General features: G+C 50.7%; 1 protein-coding gene across 4 annotated transcripts in view; it reads left to right on the top strand.

Annotated features, from left to right (window-relative positions):
* sema6cb (semaphorin 6Cb) overlaps positions 1–6,851 on the top strand; it is a 187,693-nt gene that overhangs the window by 146,072 nt on the left and 34,770 nt on the right. The gene's annotated exons all lie outside the window — the stretch shown is intronic.

The raw sequence follows: 6,851 nt of genomic DNA on the forward strand, positions 1-6,851 counted from the left end.
GCGCTCTTTGGCAGAGTGATGAATGAAACAGCGTCAGAGGAAGAGGTGGAGTCAGACAGAGGAAGAGTGGGCTGCTCGCTGGATGTGGTGACGTAGAGTCAGACAGACGGCTCAGACTGGCTGAGGTTTATTTCCTCTGCTGTGTGATAATGAGAGCGTGGCCTCGGGCCACAGAAACGTCTCTCTGTCTCCAAACACTGAGCTTTGTCTGGTTTTATCTCCTGACTGTCATCACTCTGCCAGCTCACAGCTAACACAGGCTCTGGATTCACGGCGTCCTGGCTGATGGGAAACAAACAGCTGATGGGAAACAAACAGCTGATGGGAAACAAACAGCTGAGTGTCAGAGTCATTGTCCTGACCCAGCGTCTCACTGCTCTCTGAAACGTGCTCCACAGTAAAAGCCCAGTGAGCACGCTCAGTGTGTCTCAGTGAAGAGGAGCCTTCCTGATGATGGGGTTGTTTAACCTTCTTCCCTGATGTGGTTTTGATTTTAACACGTCAGTGAGGTCATTTCCTGTCTGGATCTTTTCACATGTGTGGATTTTCCTCTGCAGGTGTTAAATTTTCAGCACTGCTCACTGTCACCGAGCTCTGTGGCGTTACACGCTGTTAAAGCTTGAGCCAACACAACTCATTCACACAGAGGCTGTGCCAGCTGTAACCTTTCCTCTGATTGGCTGAGTAACTTCAACACGCCGCCACCGGCCGCACTCAGCGTGTGATCAACGCCAACAAACAAAAAGGAGAAATGATGACAGACGTCAAACCAGCTGGAGGGAGCCTCAGCCGCTGGAAACACAACGTCTGCCACATTTTTCAGAGTGTTAGTGTGAGCCAGCTGCAGGACGTGAACCCACACAGAAAGGCATTATGGGTAAAGACGAGCACACAGATACCGGTCTCTGACAGGAAGCTCCAAGCAGACCATCTGAATCCTGCGTTTGACGGTGGCGTTCATGCACAGAGCAGCAGAGACCAGGGTCTGTGATCATTCAGACTGAAAGCTGAACCCTCTGTTAGTTAACCTGACCCGGTGTCCTCCAGGTACACGTCAGCGTTTAGATCACTGATCTGAGAGCAGGCCCTGGAACATGTACTCATTAACAGACTTTAATCTGTGTGGAGGAACGTTCCAGAGGGAGCTGTTCACCAAAGGATTGTTTTTAATCATTTCCCCAAATCTGAACAAAGTCAAATCTCTGAGATCCATCGTTCACCAACCTGATCCTGATCAGATCCAGATCCTGATCAAATCCAGATCCAGATCCTGATCCTGTCATAAACCATCCTGACATGTTTCCCCCACAGCGCCCCCTGATGGAGAACATGTTCCTTGGTCTGAAGCAGAGTTTGCTGATGTTCACGCAGCACGTAACACTGCAGGAAACTGACCACTGGTCATCTGGATCAGAGACACCTGAGGGACAGGTGAGCTGTGATGTCATCAGTCTGTGACGGAGGAACCAGGGTTTCTCTCCACTCCACAGAGGCTCTTTGAGATTCACAGCTGATCACTCCTGTAGCACACAGCGTGCTGCTCACATCCTCTCCTCAGCTCATGCTAACTGGGCTAGCATGCTAACTGGTCTCTTTTAGCTGGATAGCAACAAGCTAACATGAAGCTGGAAGTTTCAGCAGCGTCAGATAAAGGACAGAAACCTGAGAGATGTAAATACATCAGCAGAGGCTCAAAGAGCTGCTCAGATCACAGGAGTCCTTTCATCACTGCCTCCTTCAAATCCCCTCAGTTTGAGTCCACATCCAGGACAAAGTGTTCACGATTTACTGACGGTGGCCACATGAAACACATCCCAGCAGGTTAATTCAGGTAAATACAGGTGAATACAGGTGAATACAGGTGAATACAGGTGAATTCAGGTAAATACAGGTAAATACAGGTGAATACAGGTAAATACAGGTAAATACAGGTGAATACAGGTAAATACAGGTAAATACAGGTAAATACAGGTAAATACAGGTAAATACAGGTGAATACAGGTGGATACTGGTAAATACAGGTTAATTCAGGTAAATACAGGTAAATACAGGTGAATACAGGTGAATACTGGTAAATACAGGTAAATACAGGTGAATACAGGTGAATACAGGTGAAAACAGGTGAAAAAAGGTAAATACAGGTGAACTCAGGGAAAATGAATCTCAGTGAATCACTAACTTCATGAATTTGATGCTGATAAAGAGCGCTGGTGTTTCTGAGTGGAGCTGAATGGAGCTGGTGTTTCTGAGTGGAGCTGGTGGAGCTGGTGTTTCTGTGTGGAGCTGGTGGAGCTGGTGGAGCTGGTGGAGCTGGTGGAGCTGGTGTTTCTGTGTGAAGCTGGTGGAGCTGGTGGAGCTGGTGGAGCTGGTGTTTCTGAGTGGAGCTGGTGGAGCTGGTGTAGCTGGTTGAGCTGGTGGAGCTGGTGTTTCTGTGTGAAGCTGGTGGAGCTGGTGGAGCTGTGTGGAGCTGGTGTTTCTGTGTGAAGCTGGTGGAGCTGGTGGAGCTGGTGGAGCTGGTGTTTCTGTGTGAAGCTGGTGGAGCTGGTGTTTCTGTGTGGAGCTGGTGTTTCTGTGTGGAGCTGGTGGAGCTGGTGTTTCTGAGTGGAGCTGGTGGAGCTGGTGGAGCTGGTGGAGCTGAGTGGAGCTGGTGGAGCTGGTGTTTCTGAGTGGAGCTAGTGGAGCTGGTGGAGCTGGTGTTTCTGTGTGGAGCTGGTGGAGCTGGTGTTTCTGAGTGGAGCTGGTGGAGCTGGTGTAGCTGGTGTTTCTGAGTGGAGCTGGTGGAGCTGGTGGAGCTGGTGGTGCTGGTGTTTCTGAGTGGAGCTGGTTGAGCTGTGTGGAGCTGGTGGAGCTGGTGGAGCTGGTGGAGCTGGTGTTTCTGTGTGGAGCTGGTGGAGCTGGTTGAGCTGTGTGGAGCTGGTGTAGCTGGTGGAGCTGGTGGAGCTGGTGTTTCTGTGTGAAGCTGGTGGAGCTGTGTGGAGCTGGTGGAGCTGGTGTAGCTGGTGGAGCTGGTGGAGCTGGTGTAGCTGGTGGAGCTGGTGGAGCTGGTGGAGCTGGTGGAGCTGTGTGGAGCTGGTGGAGCTGGTGTAGCTGGTGGAGCTGGTGGAGCTTGTGTTTCTGTGTGGAGCTGGTGGAGCTGTTTGGAGCTGGTGGAGCTGTTTGGAGCTGGTGGAGCTGGTGGAGCTGGTGGAGCTGGTGGAGCTGGTGGAGCTGTGTGGAGCTGGTGTTTCTGTGTGGAGCTGGTGGAGCTGGTGGAGCTGTGTGGAGCTGGTGGAGCTGAGTGGAGCTGGTGTTTCTGTGTGGAGCTGGTGGAGCTGGTGGAGCTGTGTGGAGCTGGTGGAGCTGGTGGAGCTGGTGTTTCTGTGTGGAGCTGGTGGAGCTTGTGTTTCTGTGTGGAGCTGGTGGAGCTGAGTGGAGCTGAGTGGAGCTGGTGTTTCTGTGTGGAGCTGGTGGAGCTGAGTGGAGCTGGTGTTTCTGTGGGGAGCTGGTGGAGCTGGTGTTTCTGTGGGGAGCTGGTGGAGCTGGTGGAGCTGAGTGGAGCTGGTGGAGCTGAGTGGAGCTGGTGGAGCTGAGTGGAGCTGGTGTTTCTGTGTGGAGCTGGTGGAGCTGAGTGGAGCTGGTGTTTCTGTGTGGAGCTGGTGAAGCTGGTGGAGCTGGTGGAGCTGGTGGAGCTGGTGTTTCTGTGTGGAGCTGGTGGAGCTTGTGTTTCTGTGTGGAGCTGGTGGAGCTGAGTGGAGCTGAGTGGAGCTGAGTGGAGCTGGTGTTTCTGTGTGGAGCTGGTGGAGCTGAGTGGAGCTGAGTGGAGCTGAGTGGAGCTGGTGTTTCTGTGTGGAGCTGAGTGGAGCTGGTGGAGCTGGTGTTTCTGTGGGGAGCTGGTGGAGCTGGTGGAGCTGAGTGGAGCTGGTGGAGCTGAGTGGAGCTGAGTGGAGCTGAGTGGAGCTGGTGTTTCTGTGTGGAGCTGAGTGGAGCTGGTGGAGCTGGTGTTTCTGTGGGGAGCTGGTGGAGCTGAGTGGAGCTGAGTGGAGCTGGTGGAGCTGAGTGGAGCTGGTGTTTCTGTGTGGAGCTGAGTGGAGCTGGTGGAGCTGGTGTTTCTGTGTGGAGCTGGTGGAGCTGGTGGAGCTGTGTGGAGCTGAGTGGAGCTGGTGGAGCTGGTGGAGCTGGTGTTTCTGAGTGGAGCTGGTGTTTCTGTGTGGAGCTGGTGGATCTGGTGGAGCTGAATAGAGCTGGTGGAGCTGGTGGAGCTGGTGGAGCTGAGTGGAGCTGGTGGAGCTGGTGGAGCTGAGTGGAGCTGGTGGAGCTGGTGGAGCTGGTGGAGCTTAGTGGAGCTGGTGGAGCTGGTGGAGCTGAGTGGCTGTGTGATGGAGACGCCCTGTTACAGACGGAGCTGCAGAGGACTGGCTGCTTTGTGGAGCTGTCAAGCTGAGTCTTTCTCAGCACCAACTTCTCCACCTCAGCTTCACTTTTAGATATTTTTATCCTGTTTCTGTTTCCATCAGCAGCGTCTGCTTTCTGACACCAGGAGGTGGAAGTCTATCTTTACAGCTGCTCTAAGACGTGTTTCAGTCTTTTTCCTGTGACTGGAGTCTGGCTTTAGCTTCCCTGAGCTGATCAGATCATGAAAACATCCTCTGCACTTGGAGTGATTTTTCCCATCACACCTGTCTGACATCATTAATCCTTCCCCAGAGGAAATCTTTGCTCGTTAACAGGCGTTAATAACCATATGTGCTGCAATAAACCAGGTCACCTGCTCTGTAAGTTTGTGCATTAACAGATAAACACATCAGTGATGACGGGACGTTACAGAGCATTTCAAACAGACATGACATATGACTTACAGGTCCAGGTCCCTGAGGAAAACCTGGTTTGAAGACAGTTTCTGTGTTTTCATGTTTGGGTGTGTTGTGAGCTCTTATCGCCGGGGGAAGACGCCGTTCACTGTCCTCGAGGTGGGAGTTTAAAGCTGTTGATCAGAGTCTCTGAGGACGGATCTGGGCCATGCTGGGCTGTAAAACCTCAGACCTGTTGAGTCCTGGTCTGGCTCATTGTGCCTGTGTGTTGTTGTAGTCAAGTTAAATATGATCTGATTCTGACCTTGCTTTGTTTTATTTTGAAAGTCACCGGGCGGTTTTAGGTGGTTTTGGTGAACTACTTCCTGTCCTGCTTGATCTGCTTTTCATTAACCTGACGCGTTAGAGCCTGATCATCCAGCAGAACTAGGACTGTTGGGTAAATACTGCGACCTGCCACACTCACAGACTCTGGAGATACTAAAGGGATTAATTCTTCCAGCTGAGCGTGGTTATCTTCTTCTTCTTGGGCTCTTTCCACAGATTTCGTCGTCTCTTTTTTCTGGCGGGAGCTGGAAAGTATGTTTGTGTTGCAGCGTGTGGAAAGGATTAAAACTGACTGTAAGAGATCATGTGTTTTCCTGTGTGTGTGGGATGTGAGAAGTTTTCACTAATTAAAGAGGAACGTTAGCATGAAGTCGGTGTGAGCTGTAGGTTTGTGTTGAGGTTATATAAGGAACCAATCGGTTTGTGATGGAGTGGGTGTGTGTGTGCACGCCTGTTCAGAGCGTTTCTCTGTGAATACTGGATCGTCTTTCCGGCGCTACACGAGTCTGTTTTTCTTGGTACGTTTGAACGTGTGGGACGATTGTTGGCGCTGATACGAAGCTGGGCTCGCCTAGAAAGGCTTCCACGCCGCCGTGCGTCGGCTCCATCCCATTACTCAGCTGCTGGATGAGACTTTGATTTCTGATCGACTCTGAGGTGAAAGATGGAGATCTGTTGGAGAGAGGACAGCCAATCAATGGGCAGAGCTGGTTTGGAAGAGCGGGTTCGGATGCAAACTAGTGATTTCTGAAAGGCAGGAATCAAAACACCAGACGAAGCTGGAAAGTTTGTTTTTTTGTCCTCGACATAAAAACGTGTGATGAACTGAAATGTGGTCGAGTTGGTAACACCAGAGTCACAGTCTGTCACTGTTTGTCTTTTGGCTTATTTTGTTTCCCATCATGATGAACAAACAGCCTGATTGACACACCTCATCAGAAGGCTGAAGCAGCCAGTGAACAGCTGTTGGTCATGACGATAAAGTTTGTTTGTTCCTGCTCCAAATGAAGCTCGAGTCTGAAGGAGCAGACAGCGCGTGCACTGAGCGTCTCGTTTTACACTGGATTGAGTTATTTATCAAAAATGACATTAAACAGTTTCTTATCTCATCATTCGATCATACATGAGGCTGATGAAAAGGTCTGAGTCTGCTGGGTCCTGGTTTCTCTTCAGGACTGAAACAGGATGTGCTGTCGTTGATTTTCATATCAAAACTCATAAAAACTAATGCTGTTTCCAGAAGGTGAAGGTAAAGCTGAAGTTTAGAGACATGTTGTCCCCTCAGGTCTGGATTTAGTCCCATAAACTTGACTTTAAAGCTTTGGGTGTAATGAAAAAGGCTAAATGTCTGATTCTCCTCTGCTGAATCAGCTCCACAGTCTTTCCTGAGCGACTCAGGGTGAAATAAAGGAGAAGCGGTGGAGCTCGGCCTGTGCTGTCTGGGTTCGTCGTAGGAAGCAGAGTCCAGGCGTTAACACTCCACTAATGAGCTTTTTAGATGGGCTGAGGTCTCTTATTGGTTTTCAGGGCCATTAAAAAGTTCATTACAGTTATCGAGTTGGCTCGTGATAAAGGCATGAATCATTTTTTAATCTCAGCCCCCGTATAGTTTCTCCAGCTTCTCCGTCCCTCAGACCAAACCTCTCCCCTGTGTGGATCCTTTACCTGCAGGAAGACAGAGCGTTTCCACGGGGTGATGGTGGTTGTGGGGTCAAATCCTCAGAATCCAGACTCTGT

This window comes from Halichoeres trimaculatus, unplaced genomic scaffold, assembly GCF_033239565.1.
Source record: "Halichoeres trimaculatus isolate MK-OKI-2021-1 unplaced genomic scaffold, fHalTri1.1 fHalTri1_scaffold_12, whole genome shotgun sequence".
In the NCBI taxonomy this organism is placed as follows: Eukaryota; Metazoa; Chordata; class Actinopteri; order Labriformes; family Labridae; genus Halichoeres; species Halichoeres trimaculatus.